The sequence below is a fragment of the Mauremys reevesii genome, linkage group 23 (genome assembly GCF_016161935.1).
Source record: "Mauremys reevesii isolate NIE-2019 linkage group 23, ASM1616193v1, whole genome shotgun sequence".
Lineage (NCBI taxonomy): Eukaryota > Metazoa > Chordata > Testudines > Geoemydidae > Mauremys > Mauremys reevesii.
In genome coordinates this window covers 720,687-739,126 of record NC_052645.1, presented here as the reverse complement: position 1 = coordinate 739,126, position 18,440 = coordinate 720,687, and the positions used below count along the sequence as shown (strand labels likewise).

Genomic DNA, 18,440 nt, shown 5'->3' with positions numbered 1-18,440 from the left:
GTTACAGCGCGGACGCCACAGCACTGCGAGCATGGAGCCCGCTGCGATCATCGCTGCACTTATGGCCATTGTCAACTCCTCGCACCTTATCGTCCACCTCTTCCACAGTCAGCTGCTGAGAAACCGGGCGAGGAGGCTCCGGCAGCGCGGTGAGGAGAGTGGCGCAGACCTCTCAGAAAGCAGGGTATGCCACGCAGTGGAGATCATGGTGGCAATGGGTCACGTTCATGGTGTGGAACGGCGATTCTGGGCCCGGGAAACAAGCACAGACTGGTGGGACCGCATAGTGCTGCGGGTCTGGGATGACACAGAGTGGCTGCGAAACTTCAGGATGCGTAAGGGCACTTTCCTTGAACTGTGTGACTTGCTGTCCCCTGCCCTGAAGCGCCAGGACACACGCATGCGAGCAGCCCTGAGTGTGCATAAGCGAGTGGCCATAGCTCTCTGGAAACTAGCAACGCCAGACAGCTACCGGTCAGTAGCGAACCACTTTGGCGTGGGCAAATCTACCGTGGGGGTTGCTGTCATTCAAGTAGCCCACGCAATCGTTGAGCAACTGCTCTCAAAGGTAGTGACTCTCGGAAATGTCCAGGTCATCATAGATGGCTTCGCCGCGATGGGATTCCCAAACTGCGGTGGGGCTATAGATGGGACTCACATCCCTATCCTGGCACCAGCCCACCAGGCCAGCGAGTACATTAACTGAAAGGGCTACTTTTCAATGGTGCTGCAAGCTCTGGTGGACCATAGGGGACGTTTTACCAACATCTTCGTCGGGTGGGCGGGCAAGGTTCATGACGCGCGTGTGTTCAGGAACTCTGGTCTGTTCAAATGCCTCCAGGCAGGTACTTTCTTCCCGGACCACAAAATAATGATTGGGGATGTGCAGATGCCTACAGTGATCCTCGGGGACCCGGCCTACCCACTAATGCCCTGGCTCATGAAGCCCTATACAGGCGCCTTGGACAGTGAGAAGGAACTCTTCAACTATCGGCTGAGCAAGTGCAGAATGGTGGTGGAGTGTGCTTTCGGACGTCTCAAGGGGAGATGGCGGAGCTTACTGACTCGCTCGGACATCAGCGAAAAGAATATCCCCGTAGTTATTGCTGCTTGCTGTGTGCTCCACAATCTCTGTGAGAGCAAGGGCAAGACCTTTTTGGCCGCTTGGGAGGTTGAGGCAAATCGCCTGGCTGCTGTTTACGATCAGCCAGACACCCGTGCCGAGAGAATATCCCAGCGGGAAGCGATGTGCATCCGGGAGGCTTTGAAAGCTAGTTTCCTCGCAGAGCAGGGTAACCTGTGACTGTCCACTTGATTTTAAGAGAGCCTGATCATGGGCCTGTGTCTGTATGTGTCGAGTTAGATCTGAGCTCACAAACCCGGTTCTCCAAATTTCCCCCACTTGCAAAGCACGATTTAAAACTAATGAAATGTTACAGTAATTAATAATAAATCTTTCGTTGACTTTGCATTTTTGTTTCTTGGTTGAAACACGGAAGCATACTGTGCTGGGTTCGGTGTGCACTGATGTACAGACCGGTTGTCCAAAACAGGACGGACAGCCTCCTGCTCCTACATAGGTCTGTGGGGTGGGGGACGGTTTACAGTGGTTGTGCATGTGGGGGGGTTTGCAGGAATGGGTTAGTTTGCAGGAAGGGGCGAGGGGTGCCGTCTTTGGATGGGGGGTTGCATGACGGCGGGGGGGGGTGGGTTGGGGCGTTGGACGGGGTGCGGGGGGGGGGGCAAGGGTGAGTATCTGTCCCTGGATGAGGGCTCTTTTTGGGGCTCAGGGCAGCGGGGAGGATCGTGGCTACGGTCGAAGTGCATGTTAAGGGAAGCCTGCCTTTACATTCGGGGATGGCAGGCACCAGGACCCTGGACAAGCATACACATCAACGAAAGACCCGGGGCAGCATACACCACACAGACTGACCCTGGTGCCTAGTGACTGCAGTCTGTGTGTGCCCTGCAGTTGACCCTGCCCCCAAGTCTGTACCATGGTACTGTGGGCTATGCACTGCAATTACAATTCCCCCCCTACACACACACACAAAGTCTTCTGACACGAGAAACGTGACGGAAACAGTGAGTAACAGCAAACCGCTTTTAATAATGTAGTACACAGTGGGGGGTTGAAACTTGGAGTTGGGACTGGGTGATGCTGTAAGGAAAGAACTTGTACAAATTTACAGCGCGAGAGGTGTCTTGAACATTAGCGCTCTGCTGCGGTGCAGTGACAGTTCTCACGGCCCCTACCGCCCCTCCTTCTTGTAACTTTGGGTGAGGGGGGGACAGGACTTCTTGGCGTTGGAGGGCGGTTGCAGATGCAGTGCAGGGGGGCTCTCTCTTCCTGCCTGCGGTCCTGCAGAACATCTACAAGGCGCCGGAGCGTGTCCGTTTGCTCCCTCATTAGACCAAGCAGCGTTTTAGTCGCCTGCTGGTCTTCCTGCTGCCACCTATCCTCCCGTTCGATGTGTGTGCGATGCTGCTGACACAGGGTCTCCCTCCACTGTCTCTGCTCTGCCGCCTCCGCTCTGGAGCAGGCCATCAGTTCCTGGAACATGTCGTCCCTAGTCTTTTTCTTTCGCCGTCTAATCTGAGCCAGCCTCTGCGAGGGGGATGCCGAGGCAGTCCGGGAAGGAGCCGAAGCTGTGTGATGCGAAAAAGTAGGTGATTTCCTTGAACACATACATGTTTGCCAACAGTGAACACAGTCTAGTCAGTTTCAGTGAACAAGACCATACAGGGCACCAAGTCTCAGGAGATCTCAGAACCAGTTCGAGATTTCGGAATACGCTCTCATTGGCGGCGCCATTGCACTGGAGAGCGCACAAGCGAGGAAAGACAGCTGCATCCCTCTTGCACAAAGTCCTGGTAAGCCTTACAGTACATACTGCTTATCAGTTAGTGGATAGCTGTGCTCTCCTGCTAAAGGCAATGTGCAAAGCAGAAAGGATTAGCCTTTTGCAGCCCCTCCCGCCAGTGCACGGGAACGATCAATGGATGCTTGTTCTCTGTGGCCTCTAGCACGTGGCTGTTAGGCGAGGGTCATTGTTATGCAACCTAATTGTAAACCATTAACAATAGTAACACTACACTAATTGCCCTACTTAGATGCAGTATTTGCAGAATGAGATCACCCTGAGGCGGGTCACTCGTGCGCAGAAAGACAGGATGTTACGGGACGCACTGCACAGACCAGGACCATATGCAGCAATGCTAGTAGAGGCGATGATTCCTCTGTATATTCGGATGTCCTGGCGTGGAAGAGTCTGCTTCCACGGAGCGCCCAACAAGGCACCTCTTCCGACGAACCTCCTGGAGGCTTTATGAGGAACTGAATGACACCTTCATGGAATTGTCGATAGAGGATTATTATTCTATCCCCATTTGTGTGGACCTTCTTTTCATATAGTTTAATATTTAGAATTTTGTAAATACTGTTTCTATTTTTTCTATAACAATGTTATAAAAAATAAATGTTTATACGTGTGTAGCACTTACCGCCTGATCCTTCCCCTGATTCTGAGTCCGGGTTAATGGCAGGGGAGGGTTGGTAGGGGATCTCTGTGAGGGTGATGAAGAGATCCTGGCTGTCAGGGAAAGCGGGAGTGTGTTCGCTGTCGCCTGCGCCGTCCTCAGAAGACCCTTCCTCATCTTCCCCATCGGCGAACATCGAGGAGGAACTGTCCCGGTACACTATTCCGTCCCCGGAGTCCACCGTCACTGGTGGGGCAGTTGTGGCAGACCCACCTAGAATGGCATGCAGTGCCTCATAGAAGCGGCATGTCTGGGGCTGTGCTCCGGAGCGTCCGTTTGCCGCTCTGACTTTTTGATACCCTTGTCTTAGGTCCTTCACTTTCACGCGACACTGCATCGCATCCCGGCTGTATCCTTTGTCTTTCATGGCTTTAGAGACCTTCTCGAAGGTCTTCGCGTTCCGCTTGTTGGAGCGCAGCTCCGAGAGCACAGACTCCTCGCCCCACACAGTGATCAGATCCATGACTTCCCGGACAGTCCATGCTGGGGACCTCTTTCTATTCTGGGATTGCCCAGACTCCTCTGCTGGAGAGCTCTGCATCGTTGCAGGTGCTGCGGAGCTCGCCCCGATGTGCAACCAGGACGTCAGATTCAAAGTGCCCAGACAGGAAAATGAATTCAAATTTTCGCGGGTCATTTCCTGTGTGGCTGGCCAGAGAATCCAAGCTCGGACTGCTGTCCAGAGCGTCAACAGAGTGGTGCAGTGTGGGATAGCTCCCGGAGCTACTAAGTTCGATTAGCATCCACACCAAGCCTAATTCGAGCTAGCCATGTCGAATTTAGCGTTACTCCACCTGCCGGGGTGGAGTACCAAATTCGAACTAAAGAGCCCTCTAGTTCGAATTAAATGGCTTCCTGGTGTGGACGGTTGAGCGGTTAGTTCGAATTAACGCTGCTAAATTCGAATTAAAGTCCTAGTGTAGACCAGGCCTGGGACGCTCCTGAACAAACTGGGCACGAAGCCTCTCGCGTGTGACCCTCGCCGTGCAGCAGGAGGCGGAGGGAAGCTGATTGTCAGGGCTCAGGGCTGCTCCCTGCCATGCTGAGCCGGTGTCTGTGCTAAGTTCGGCATCAATCAGGTGATTCTGGGCAGTTCGGGGTCCCCGGGCTCCCACAGGAGGGTGAAGCAGGTCACCCCTGGAGCAGGCTAGAGCTGCAGGGTGACAGTGGGGTTGCTGCCCCTGTGAACAGCTGCTGTAGCACTGCCTGGGCAGGACAGGGAGAGCCAGTTATACCCTCCCCCCCAGCCTGTATTGGGGGATGGGAGCACTCACACCCTGGGGACCCACCCACCAGAGATCTAGTGGGGGGAGAGTGGCACCCACACACCCAGGATCTTGTAGGGGGGGACAAGGGCATCCACACTCCGGGATCCTCTGCAGAGGGACGGACACCCACACATCCAGGATTCTGTATGGGGGGCAGAGGTACCCGGACACCTGGGCTGGGGGATGGGGGGCACCGAAACATCCAGGATCTTACCTGGGAGGACAGCGGCGCCTGCAGCTCGAGATGAGATGGGGGCTGGGGAAGAAGGAGCATTTCCCAGTTCCAGGCTGTCCCCGTCTGGCCAAGGCACAGAGCTCACAAGCAGAGTTTAAAGCTCCAGCTGCCAGGCTATGAAACAAGCCGGGCTCTGTGGCTGGTGCCTGTGATCCCAGCTCCTGGGGAGGCTGAGGCTGGCGGATTGCTTGAGCTCAGGAGTTCTGGGCTGCAGGGGGCTGTGCCGATCGGGTGTCCGCACTAAGCTCGGCATCAACATGGTGATCCCAGGGAAGCTTGGGGTCCCCAGGTTGCCTAAGGAGGGGTGAACCGGCCCAGGTCAGAAATGGAGCAGGTCAAAACTCCCATGCTGATCAGTAGTGGGATCGCACCTGTGAATAGCCCCTGCAGCGTAGCCTGGGCAAGACAGTGAGACACAGTCTCTTTTTATACAGACACCCCCCGCAGAGCCTGGAGGGGGGATGGGAGCACCCACGTGATGGGGATTCTGACTTGGGGGGAGGGACACACCCAAGCAACACAGATCTTGAAAAGGGGAACAGAGACACCCACAGATCCCGGATGGGGGCAGGCAGGGGAAACCACACACGGGAGCTAGTTCATGGGGTGGGGGACAGAGACGCCCACCAGAGATCCTGGATGGGAGCACCCACATGATGGGGATCTTGAACTGGGAGGAGGGAAGCACCATGTACCAGAGGTTCTGAAGGGGGAACAGGGACACCCACACACCAGGTGTCTTGCAGCAAGAGCTGCGGTCTTCATTTACACAAGGCAGTGATGGGGATTTAACCACGTCCCTTGCGGAGCTTGTTCCACTAGATGATTAGCCTCATTCAACACTACAAGTTTATATCGAATTTAGCAGCGTTAAATCACATTAACCCTGCACCCATCCACACAATGAAGCCCTTTATATCGATCTAAAGGGCTCTTAATACTGGTATCTGTACTCCTCCCCGACAAGGGGAGTAGCACTGAAATCGGTATTGCCATGTCGGATTAGGGTTAGTGTGGCCACAATTCGACGGTATTGGCATCCAGGCGCTATCCCACAGTGCACCATTGTGACCGCTCTGGACAGCAATCTGAACTCGGATGCACTGGCCAGGTTGACAGGAAAAGCCCCATGAACTTTTGATTTTCATTTCCTGTTTGCCCAGCGTGGAGCGCAGATCAGCACAGGTGACCATGCAGTCCCAGAATCCAAAAAGAGCTCCAGCATGGACCGTACGGGAGATACTGAAGCTGATCTCTGTATGGGGAGATGAATCTGTTCTATCAGAACTCCGTTCCAAAAGACAAAATGCCTAAACATTTGACAAAATCTCCAAGGCCATGATAGACAGAGGCCACAACAGGGACTCAATACAGTGCTGAAACTTAAGGAGCTGTAGCTATCCCACAGTTCCCCTCACTCTCCGAAAACCATTTGCATTCTTGGCTGAGTTCCCAAAGCCTGATGGGTCAAAAACATTGTTGCGGGTGGTTCAGGGTATATGTCGTTCCCCCGCCCACCCCGTGAAAGCAAAGGGAAAAAATCATTTCTCGCCTTTTTCAGTGTCACCGTATGTCTACTGGATGCTGCTGGCAGACGCAGTGCTGCAGCGCTACACAACACCATCCCCTCCCTTCCCTTCCCGGTACTACAGGACTGATGTTATGGTAGGACTGATATCTGTCATTGTCATCCCGTGAGTGCTCCTGGCTGGCCTTGGTCAGGTCAGCTGGGGGTGCCTGGGCAAAAATGGGAATGACTCCCAGGTCATTCTCTTCTTTAAGCTTTGTCTAATGGAGATTCAGTCCTGCCTGGAATATTATAGCAGCTGGAGGCTGCCTTCCCCTCCCACCTTTGAGCTCTACTTGCAGAGGCAATAAAGTCAGTGTTGTTTCAAATTCCTGCATTCTTTATTACTTCATCACACAAATGGGCGGATAACTGCCACGGTAGCCCAGGAGGGGTGGGGGAGGAGGGAAGCAATGGATGGGGTTGTTGCAGGGGCACCCACTAGAATAGCATGCAGCTCATCATTTCTGCGGGATGTCTGGGGCTCTGACCTGGAGCGGCCGTTTGCTTCTCTGGTTCTTTTGTAGGCTGGTCTGATAGTCTAGACAGGACTGACCCTCCCTTTAGACAAAACTTAAGGGAATGACCTGGGGAGTCATTCCCATTTTTGTCCATGCACCCCCAGCCAACCTCACCAAGGCCAGCCAGGAGCACCCATGACAGCAGCAAACGGTACAGTATAACTGGCAACTGTCATTGTCAACTTGCAAAGCAGCAGTGGGACGGTATGGCTGGTAACCATCTCTGCTAACTTGCAAAAGGCAAGGGGATGCTGCTGTGTAGCGCTGCAGTATCGCGTCTGTCAGCAGCATCCAGTAGAGATACGGTGACAGTGAAAAAAGGCTGAACGGGCTCCAGGGAAAAGGGCGTGAAATGATTGTCTGCCGTTTCTTTCACGGAGGGAGGATTGACTGACATTTACCCAGAATCACCCACAACACTGTTTTTGACCCATAAGGCATTGGGATCTCAACCCAGAATTCCAATGGGTGGGGGAGACTGCGGGAACTATGGGATAGCTATGGGATAGCTACCCACAGTGCAACGATCTGGAAATCGACAGTAGCCTCGGTACATGGACGCACACCGCTGAATTAATGTGCTTAGTGTGTCCGCGTGCACTCGACTTTATACAATCTGTTTCCAAAAAACAGTTTCTGTAAAATCGGAATAATCCTGTAGTGTAGACATACCCTGTGATTAATAACTTTGGTGGCTAAATGAAAGGCTGATGGTTCAAACCCAGGTGAAGATGGAGGTTTTTTTTTTAGTGATGAGAATCCAGTACATTTTAACAGGCAGAAAATCTCCTCAATGCTGCCCTAACCTCATTGGGCAAGCATAAGTGGTCCTTTTGCCAAATGCATTGGTGGTATAGTGGTGAGCATAGCTGTCTTCCAAGTAGTTGACCTGGGTTCAATTCCCAGCCAATGCAGGCATGTGATGTCTTCTCTGCTAGGAATTGGTTTAATTTCAGTCACGTTGTATCAGTTTATCAATAGAATGAGAGAATCAATGTCTTGCAGGTCATTCAACACAGAAGAAAGGGGCGGGACTATACAATGAGCTGTTGGAGTTATCCTGGTATTACAATATTTGGTTTATTTTTTTTTTAATTTCTTTACTTCCCTCTCCCTTTTAGACTCAGAGCCTTTAAGGTCAGAAGGGACCAGTGTGATCATCTAGACCGACCTGCTGCACCTTGCAGGCCAAAAGACCCCACCCACCCACTCCTGTAATAGACCCGGGAGGGGAGGCAGCTCTGTGCTCTGCCCCTCCCCCAGGCAGCACATGGAGGCCCTCTGCTCCCTCCCCCCATGGGTGTGCAGAGATGTGCCAGCAGCACTGAGGTGGCTCCCTGCCCACTCTGCCTCAATCCCTCCGTGCCACTCCCAGAAATGGCCGGCATGTCCCAGCATCCCCTGGGGCGGGGGGAGTGTCTCCATTCACTGCCCCTGCCCCGAGTACCAACTCCGCAGCACCCATTGGCCAGGAACTGCAGCCAATGGGAGCTCTGGGGGCGGCGCCTGCAGGCAGCGGCGCACAGAGACCCCCTGGCATGGCCCACCTAGGAGCTGCTGCCGGAGGGTTGTGTGTACCAGACACTTTGGGAGCTGCAGTGCCCAGGGTAAGCGCCACCCCTCCTCTACCCCAAGCCCCTCCCCCAGCGCAGAGCCCGCACCCCGCACCCAAATTTCCTCCCATAGCTTTGCTTGTTTCCTTTCACCCAAAACCAACCTTCTTCTCCGGGGCTGCAAGTAGCCATCCCGGGGAAGCCAAGAGGCAGGCACAAGATTCTGCCTCCCAGCAGCCAGCCGCACCTCCCTGACTTTAGTCCCAGGCTTGGATCTCCTGAATGATGAGAAACATCCTTTGCTGCTACCCAGGGACAGCAGCTACTGGTGACATACCAGGGCTGGGATGTGAGGGGAATGTTACATGGACTTTATCATACAGGCCCCATCTTGCTTCTCAGAGCCCACAGGTGAGAATCTAGAGAAGGGTGAATCATTTCTCAGCTGCATTCTCAGGAGAAGCCGGTAGCCGTCCTTGACCAGAGACCCAGGGGAGCAACCACGGCAGTTCTGCGGAGAGCTCTGGCTGCCAGGGGATCCAGCTAGGAGAGGGAGTGCTGGGGGCTCTGCAGTTTTTGCAGTGGGGCTGTCTCAGGAGTCACAGGTGGCTTTGTTGGGGGGGTGGGGAAGTAGGGACTACAGGATGTGAGGCTGGCTGAAATGAACCTGCACAAAAAACCTCCCCCTTTGCTCCAGCTAAGGCCCTACTTTGGCCTCTCCCCCTTTCATAAAAATCTCCATATCTACCCCGACTCTCAGAAACCCCCTCTCTCCCATGGGTATTTTCACGGTTTCTTCCTTTTTTCATGGAGAGAGAGAGAGAAAAAACAAACCTATTAATCTGAGCTACCAACACAGTTCACAGCATGAAATACACAATTTTGTGTTCAATGAGTTGTGTTCATTTATATAACATGAAAAATATGTTTTGGTCAATGCATGAAAACCTCACTGCATTGAACAACCCACTGGATATAGTCAATGTACTACAGAATATTTAAAGAAGTTAAGAAAGATGTGCTTATAAATTAACATGTTGTGCCATTTACACACGCACAAGACACAGAAGAAACTGAAATCTGAGCTACTAAAATTTCCATTTTCTCACAGCATTTTAGTTCTCAATATTGTTTTAATTTGCTTATTTTTTTGGAACTAGAAATGAGGAAAGAGGAAGTCAGTGGAATTACCGCAGTGAAGGATTAGTCTCATTATTTGTCAATAACAAAACCTTTGTTAACAGAGAGTTAACTTTGACTGTCAAGTATCAGAGGGGGAGCCGTGTTAGTCTGGTTCTGTAGAAGCAGCAAAGAATCCTGTGGCACCTTATAGACTAACACGTTTTGCAGCATGAGCTTTCGTGGGTGAATACCCACTTCTTCGGATGCAAGCAGTGGAAATTTCCAGGGGCAGGTGTGTATATATAAGCAAGCAAGAAGCAGGCTAGAGATAACAAGGTTAGTTCAATCAGGGAGGATGGGGCCCTGTTCCAGCAGCTGAGGTGTGAAAACCAAGGGAGGAGAAACTGGTTCTGTAGTTGGCTAGCCAGGCACAGTCTTTGTTTAGTCCTGAGCTGATGGTGTTAAACCTTCCAGAACATCAACTTCAGTAAAACTCAAACTCTGGAAAAACAGGGAATACAGAGTGAGGGTACATGCCCAGATAACCTTAACTCTGCCCTCTAGAAGAGAATCCCTGATAGCATATGAGAACAAGGAAAGGTTTGGGGACAAATTACAGCTACTTCCCAAGAGTTTGTTTCTTCTGTAATTAATTGATCCTGGCCCCATCAATTGATCCTGGCCTGGTGTCTGGCTGTGGAATTTACTGTTTACTATTTTTATCCCAGCATATTTAAAGGCAAAACTGCTTTACAAAAGCTCCTTTATTCTAGGTTATACAAGCAGGTCACTTCCCAGCTATTTCAAGGAGATGGAATTTTCCTGACCCACAGGGAACTTAAACTAACATGCTCAAGATCACACATTCCTTAGGAGAAAATGAAGGGGGAAAAAAACAAAACCCACCAAACCGTTGCTGTTTCTACCCAAATGATCAATGAGACCAGAAAGGGAGACTGTGCAATTAACTGTCTGGGACTACACTGACTCTGCAGTTACTTGGATGCAGACACACCCAGCTCTATGGTTGGTAAACGTACAGAGACTCTGCTGCTGCTCATGAACTAGCAGCACATGACCTCTGAACAGCTGCCATTCGAATGCATCTGAAAGTCACAAGGAACAACGATCTGTGTTAAAGGAAGGTTGCCATTTATTAGAGCCCCAGTTGATGCCGTGTGCACAAACAGAGGATTGAATGTGTAACAGGGAGTTTGGTAAATCTTGGTTCTTTTAGTTTTGTAACAGGCTCCTGTCCACCTCCAGTAGAGTTTTCAGTCCCAATGGCAACTTACTTACTAAATGTAATACAGACTAGTCCATGCCTCCCACGTGGATGTGGTTCTTGTTCTTCTGCACATTGTAGCCCGTGGAGGACAAGGACCTGCAAATGTGTCTTCACGGGCCTTTGTTTAGTTGATGAAAACACAAATTAGACACTTAGAGGATTGGAACTGATTTCAGCTGAGGGACATGTTTGCTAGGTTTTTATGCATTTGCACAGGAAAATGTTGAGTGTTTCTGTTTATTTCAGGTATCCCTAGTCAGTGGAGCTCCTGAACATAATGGAAATGGATATGCAATTATTACCACTGTTGAAGGACCAGGCTTTTAAGGGGGCACTTGGATTTGAACCAAGGACCACTTGAACTGCAGTCAAACACTCTACCACTGAGCTATACCCACTGACAATTACATGGGCAATGTCAGTGATCTTAAGGATCTTGAAACCTGAGAGTGGCGTTCGTTTCTTCCACACCAGTGTTGCTGTCTGTGCATCCCGGAGCTATGGGGTGAGTGGGGAAGGCCCACAACTAGCTTGTCAGTATCAACAAAGGAGCAGCCGACAGCAGGACCAACGAGACGTGCTGGTGGCCCATCAGGAAGAACCCACTCTCCCAGAGACTTCTTGGCGAGGGCACGGTACACAATGGGGGCTACCTACCCCCCACGTCCCAGCAAGGGTCTGTCTAGTCCCACTTCAGTGTTACCCAATTTGTAATCAGTCTTTGGCCCAGATTCCCTCCCTGAGCACATATCTGGGCCCCCTGCTAGTGTTAAATCTGCCGTGAGCTGGGACCCAGCTTGGCAAAGAGCCTGCAGCCCCCTCTGTGCTGGAGAGTGAGAGCAACCTGGCACTGGGCAGGGCAGCCCTGAGGGAATGAACCCAATGGGCCCGTGAGGCCCTGATCCAGAACCTCTGCCAGGCAGCTTGTGCTGCTCGGGCGTCTCTAGTCTCCAGCGAGGATTCAAAGCTTCTCTGCTCCAGGAACCCTGGGGAGGGAGGCAGGGCTCCTGCAGGATAAATCTTCCTGCTGGCAGAGCTCCGGTCCCCTCCTCATGGGCACAGGGCGTTGCACACGGCACCCACCACATGCACACACCCCTTTGTGGGGAGAATCAGCTCCGGGATATTGGGGTCAACCCCCCCCCACCTCCTCCCTGCAAACCTTCTCCTGGCTTCAGTGAGGAAATGGGGGCGTGAGGGGCTAGTGCGGTAACAGCAGCAGCGTGGCCGTGGGGCTCGGCCGGTGGCTGGGGCCAGTCATAGAATCATAGAATCATAGAATTCAAGATCAGAAGGGACCATTATGATCATCTAGTCTGACCTCCTGCAAGATACAGGCCACATAAGCCGATCCACCCACTCCTTAAGCAAGCGACCCCTGCCCCATGCTTCGGAGGAAGGCGAAAAACCTCCAGGGCCACTGCCAATCTACCCTGGAGGAAAATTCCTTCCCGACCCCAAATATGGTGGTCAGCTGAACCCCGAGCATGTGGGCAAGACTCTCCAGCCAGACCCTCTGGAAAAAGGCTAACAATATCCTATCATTGACCCATTGTACTAATTACCAGTGTGGCACTTTATTGACCTATTGACTAAGCCAGTTATCCTATCATACCATCCCCTCCATAAACTTATCTAGCTTAATCTTAAAGTCATGGAGGTCCTTCGCCCCCACTGTTTCCTTTGGTAGGCTGTTCCAGAATTGCACTCCTCTGATGGTTAGAAACCTTCGTCTAATTTCAAGCCTAAATTTCCTGACTGACAATTTATATCCGTTTGTCCTCGTGTCCACATTAGCACTGAGCTGAAATAATTCTTCTCCTTCCTGGTATTTATCCTCTGATATATTTAAAGAGTGCAATCATATCTCCTCTTATCCTTCTTTTGGTTAAAGAAAACAAACCGAGCTCCTCAAGTCTCCTTTCATACGACAGGCTTTCCATTCCTCGGATCATTCTAGTGGCCCTTCTTTGTACCCGTTCCAGTTTGAATTCATCCTTCTTAAACATGGGAGACCAAAACTGCACACAATACTCCAAATGAGGTCTTACCAATGCCTTATATAACGGGACTAGCATCTCCTTATCCCTACTAGAAATACCTCGCCTAATGCATCCCAAGACCGCATTAGCTTTTTTAACGGCCACATCACATTGCCTACTCATAGTCATCCTACGATCAACCAGGACTCCTAGGTCCTTCTCCTCCTCTGTTACTTCCACCTGGTGCGTCCCCAGCTTATAACTAAAGTTCTTGTTAGTCATCCCTAAATGCATAACCTTACACTTCTCACTATTGAATTTCATCCTGTTACTAATACTCCAGTTTACAAGGTCATCCAAATCTCCCTGGAGGATATCCCGATCCTTTTCCGAATTTGCAATACCTCCCAACTTGGTGTCATCCGCAAACTTTATCAGCCCACTCCTACTCTTGGTTCCCAGGTCAGCGATAAATAGATTGAATAAAATCGGACCCAAAACCGAACCTTGAGGAACTCCACTGGTAACCCCCCTCCAACCCAACAGTTCCCCTTCAATTCGACCCTCTGCAGTCTCCCCTTTAACCAGCTCCTTATCCACCTCTGGATTTTCATTTCGATCCCCATCTTTTCCAATTTAACCAGTAATTCCTCATGCGGTACCGTATCAAACGCCTTACTGAAATCAAGATATATTAGATCCACCGCATTTCCCTTGTCTAAAAAATCTGTTACTTTCTCAAAGAAGGAGATCAGGTTGGTTTGGCACGATCTACCTTTCGTAAATCCATGCTGTAATTTGTCCCAGTTGCCATCGGCCTCAAGGTCTGTAACCACTCTCTCCTTTAAAAATTTTTCCATGACTTTGCATACTACAGATGTTAAACTAACAGGCCTATAGTTACCCGGGTCACTTTTTTTCCCCTTCTTGAATATAGGAACTATATTAGCTAATCTCCAGTCAAACGGTACAACCCCCGAGTTTAGAGATTTATTAAAAATCATCGCTAACGGGCTTGCAATTTCACTCGCCAATTCCCTTAATATTCTAGGATGAAGATTGTCCGGGCCCCCCGATTTACTTCCGTTTAGCTGTTCAAGTTTGGCTTCTACCTCAGATACCGTAATGTCTACCCCCATATCTTCATTCCCATCAGTCCCTCTATCACTATTCCTTAGCCCTTCATTAGCCTCATTAAAGACCGAGGCAAAATATTCGTTCAGATATTGTGCCATTCCAAGATTATCCCTAATCTCCACTCCGTTTAAAGTTTTAAGCGGTCCCACTTCTTCCTTCTTGGTTTTCTTCCTATTTATATGGCTAAAAAACCTTTTGCTATTGGTTTTAATCCCCTTTGCTAGGTCCATCTCCACCCGGCTCTTTGCCTTTCTCACTGCTTCCCTACACCCTCTGACCTCAATAAGGTAGGTTTCTTTGCTGATCCCTCCCATTTTCCAGTCCTTGTACGCTTTCTGTTTTTTCTTAATCACCCCTCTAAGACGCTTGCTCATCCAACTCAGTCTAAAACTGCTACCTACGAGCCGTTTTCCCTTTCTCGGGATACATGCCTCTGACAACTCCTGCAACTTCAACCTGAAGTAACCCCAGGCATCATCTGCCTTTAGATCCCTAAATATGTTAGTCCAATCCACTTCCCTAACTAGTCGCCTTAATTTAGTAAAGTTAGCCCTTTTGAAATCGTAAACCTTAGTCTCAGATGCAATTTTGATTATCCTCCCATTTATTTTGAAACTAATTAGCTCATGATCACTCGAGCCAAGGTTGTCCCCTACAACTATTTCCTCAACAAGGTCCTCGTTACTCACCAAAATCAGATCTAAAATGGCATCCCCCCTCGTCCGTTCAGCAACTACTTGATGAAGGAATTCATCAGCTATCACGTCTAGGAAAAGCTGAGCCCTATTATTATTACTAGCATTTGTTTCCCAATCTATATCCGGGAAGTTAAAATCCCCCATGATCAAACAGTTCCTATTAGTATTTACCTCCTTAAAAACATTAAAGAGCTCTCTATCCATATCCAGGCTAGATCTCGTCGCCTGAGCATGAACCCAGCCGACCCCAGGAGATGGACCTGGGTCACCAGCCCAACCCACCACGTGGCTGCTGCCGCTGCCCTGTTAGTGCACAAGCTGCCACAGACCACGCTGGGTAGAGCCCCCAGCTGCAGGGGAGACGCCCCTGAGTGCCTGGCAGGGCCCAGCTCCTGGCTGACCTGCACTGCTGGGGGTCAGGGGGCTGGGTGACAGGGGGGCGTTGGCTCTGGGGTGGGACTGTCACTTCCCCCCTTGCCAAGCCAACAGGATCACAGCAAACGAAACCAGCTCGGCCGGCAGGGGAAGAGTTCAGTCCAGGGCATGGTGCATTCTGGGAGCAGGGGCGGTGCAGAGAAAGGGCAGATATGGGGCAGCTCTGAACACTCCGCGCAGACCTGCCTGTCCTGTCCCGCAGCCCCTGGTACAGGGGGCTTTTCGCCATAGTTTTAATCAGGCCAATAAATTGAAACAAACCCCTGTTAAATCATTGCTCAGCCCGAGTCCTTCACCCACATTCCTTAGGGCATTGGGTGTTTCATTTCCTGCCTCCATTTCACACAGAGACACAATTTCCTTTGCACAGATCCGTGAACAGAAAAACCTCCCTGTGTCTCTGGTCTGAGCCAGGGCATTCGATTCCAGTGAACCCTTCTCTCCTGCAATGTGATGGTCAGACAGAGGGGTCGTGGCACCTGCATCCCTGCCAGGGAGATACTGGCTCGGCTCTTTCTTTCTGCTGCTGTTGTTAGTCCATGAAACATCAAGGATGGAATGCAAGACTGAGTTCATGCACGAGCCCCCTGAAAAAATTTCAGTGCCCCAGAGAAATCCTGCCACCTGCTATTGGAACGATGTGCTGGAGATTTGAATGGGAAAGGGACTGTCTGAATTGTCAGAGTGGGGAATGAACAACAATCTACAGCAATGTCGTTCACACAAACACACTCTAATCATGCTCCAGCCAGAAGGGAAATGGGCAGGAATTCTCACTGTTCAGCCAAGGACACACTTACGCTGATGCGCAGCCATGAGTGTGCTGGGGAAGCTGGTCTGAGCAAACAATTTGAAGTGACAATTCAGTGAGAACAGAATCATTATGTAGTGAATTGTAGTGTAGGTTAAGTAGTTGTGGCCAAGTGGTTAAAGCGCTGAACTAGAAATCCATTGGGGTCTTCCGCCGCAGGTTTGAGTCCTGTCAACTACACAAGCACTGTGCTGTTGTTGTTATTATTGTAGTCTTAGTACCTGGGCATCCACAGTGGGAACTGGAGCTAAATCTAGTTTCACTCTGTCTACAGTTAAAAGGCTGCTGTGGCACTGCTATAGCACTTTGGAGTAGACAGTGACTGGAGGGTTTCCCCAACCCTGTAATAGCTACATGGACAGAACAATTCTTCCTTTTTCTTTAGCACTATCTAACCCGGGCTTAGGTCACCTTAAATCTATGGGTTTGGAGTGGGGCTTTTCACACCCTGAGAGACGTCGCTCTGCCAGTGAAGTGCCCAGCGTACACCAGCCCTTAGATCCCTCTTGGTATTTCAATGCAGGCACTGACCTGTGAGAGGAAAGCATCAGCTCACAAACACAGAGACTGAATTCCCTACATTTAATCTCGCTGCACTTTCCAGAAAGTCACGAAATTCAATTCATTCTTGCTAGGACAGAGACAAAATAAGTGACACTGAGTTTTGGCTTGATTACATAGAATTAAGTGTTTAATTAATATAGTAAAAATCTGTACTGATTCCTCTAAATAACACCATAGCGTGAAATAGGAACAGAGATAAATCTTGTCAGTGACGACTAAGTTCGCAAATGATCTACCCATTGTTAATTTCCACGCTGCCCCATTGGAGGTCTGGGCATCTCCAGTGTCATTGCTCTGCGTTCACCTTCCCCTAGAATTGTTCTCGGACATTCGACTTCCTCTGCGGCATGGGTCTCGGGTCACTTGCTGGAGGATTCCCTGCACCTTGAGGTCTTTAAGCCACAATTTGAGGACTTCAATAACTCAGACATAGGTTAGGGGTTTGTTACAGGAGTGGGTGAGTGAGATTCTGTGGCCTGCATTGTGCAGGAGGTCAGACTAGATGATCATAATGGTCCCTTCTGACCTTAAGTCTATGAATCTATGAATCTAGTCCCAAATTTGGAAAACGGTGCAGTTCAGAATGAGAATAGTGACCCCGTCTCCTTCCTGCACCTGCTCTACATTGCTCCACAGCAGCTTCTCCACCTGCAATCACCCCAGCACTGCAGTGCAGCTGCCCAGGGTTCAACAGGGGCCCCTTGCAAGGACAGTGGGTGCAGCTAACAGCCCAGTTTGCCTGGCCCTGAGGCAGCTGTAAAAAAGCAACACCCTTGCCCCAGAAGTACAGAGACTGAGTTCCTCAACTTTAACATCATGACCCCCAGTAGAAAGCCACACGTGTCAGTTGTATTTTCACAGGGAGATGCAAAAATCAAGTGACACCAATTTTTAAGTTGAGTAAATAAAGTTGAGGAGATAGTTATTAACCTCCCAAAAATATACTAAAGATCCCTCAACATAACACCTGAAGGTGAAATATGAACAGAGACAAACCTTGTCAGCAAAGGCTCATTTCCCAAACGATCCTCAAAATGTTACCAATTCCCACCCCTCCTCCACAGGAGCTCTGTGCAGTGTCACTGTTCTGCAGGCAGCTTCCCATTCAATGCTGTTGTGGGACATTCCCAGGCCTGGAAATGTACCAACGACAGAATTTGAAGAGCAAACCTGGCTCCCCGCACCAGGCGGGATTTGAGTGTTTTGTCCCTGTCACTTAGTCTTTGTCAATAGTACAGACGCCAGGGGCAGGACTCCAGGCTCTGCTTGAGGGATCCTGGCGCAGGGGCTGGGGCGGGGAGAAAGGATGGTAGATTCTGACCTGGAGAGGAGGTAATAATTGAAGGGGGCATTTTTTATTAGCCCCCTCCTGAGGGTCCCCAGGGCTGGAATTCTACATTCCACAGGCCAAATGAGGGGGTGACACTACTTGGTTAATGAAAACCAGTGCTCCAGGTGAGGTTTGAACTCACAACCTCAGCATAGCTCCTCTCAGCACTGCCCTATAAGTACTGTGTGCAAACCAATTGCGCCACTGGAGCACCTGTTAATTAGGATTCTCTGAGAGCCCTAGGTTGATACAGGCGAGGAGTGACCCCAAAACATTCTCGATGGAGCTGAGAGCAGGTAGCAACAAGTGTTGTACTTGGTGGGGTGGATTCTTCTTAAGGCTTCCAGGCCCCATTTGACCCTTTTGTTCTTCCCTGTGTAATAACAGAG

General features: G+C 50.4%; 3 non-coding genes across 3 annotated transcripts; 1 reads left to right on the top strand and 2 right to left on the bottom strand.

Moving 5' to 3' along the window:
• Positions 1-7,973: 7,973 nt before the first annotated feature.
• On the top strand, positions 7,974-8,045 carry TRNAG-UCC. Its single transcript has one exon. It is a non-coding gene; the product is annotated as a tRNA-Gly (tRNA).
• A 3,375-nt stretch (positions 8,046-11,420) lies between these two features.
• Positions 11,421-11,492, bottom strand: TRNAC-GCA. The gene has a single exon. It is a non-coding gene; the product is annotated as a tRNA-Cys (tRNA).
• A 6,676-nt stretch (positions 11,493-18,168) lies between these two features.
• On the bottom strand, positions 18,169-18,262 carry TRNAI-UAU. Its single transcript has 2 exons — positions 18,225-18,262; positions 18,169-18,204 (listed from the first exon to the last, which is right to left on the bottom strand). It is a non-coding gene; the product is annotated as a tRNA-Ile (tRNA).
• Between the last annotated feature and the right edge of the window lie 178 nt (positions 18,263-18,440).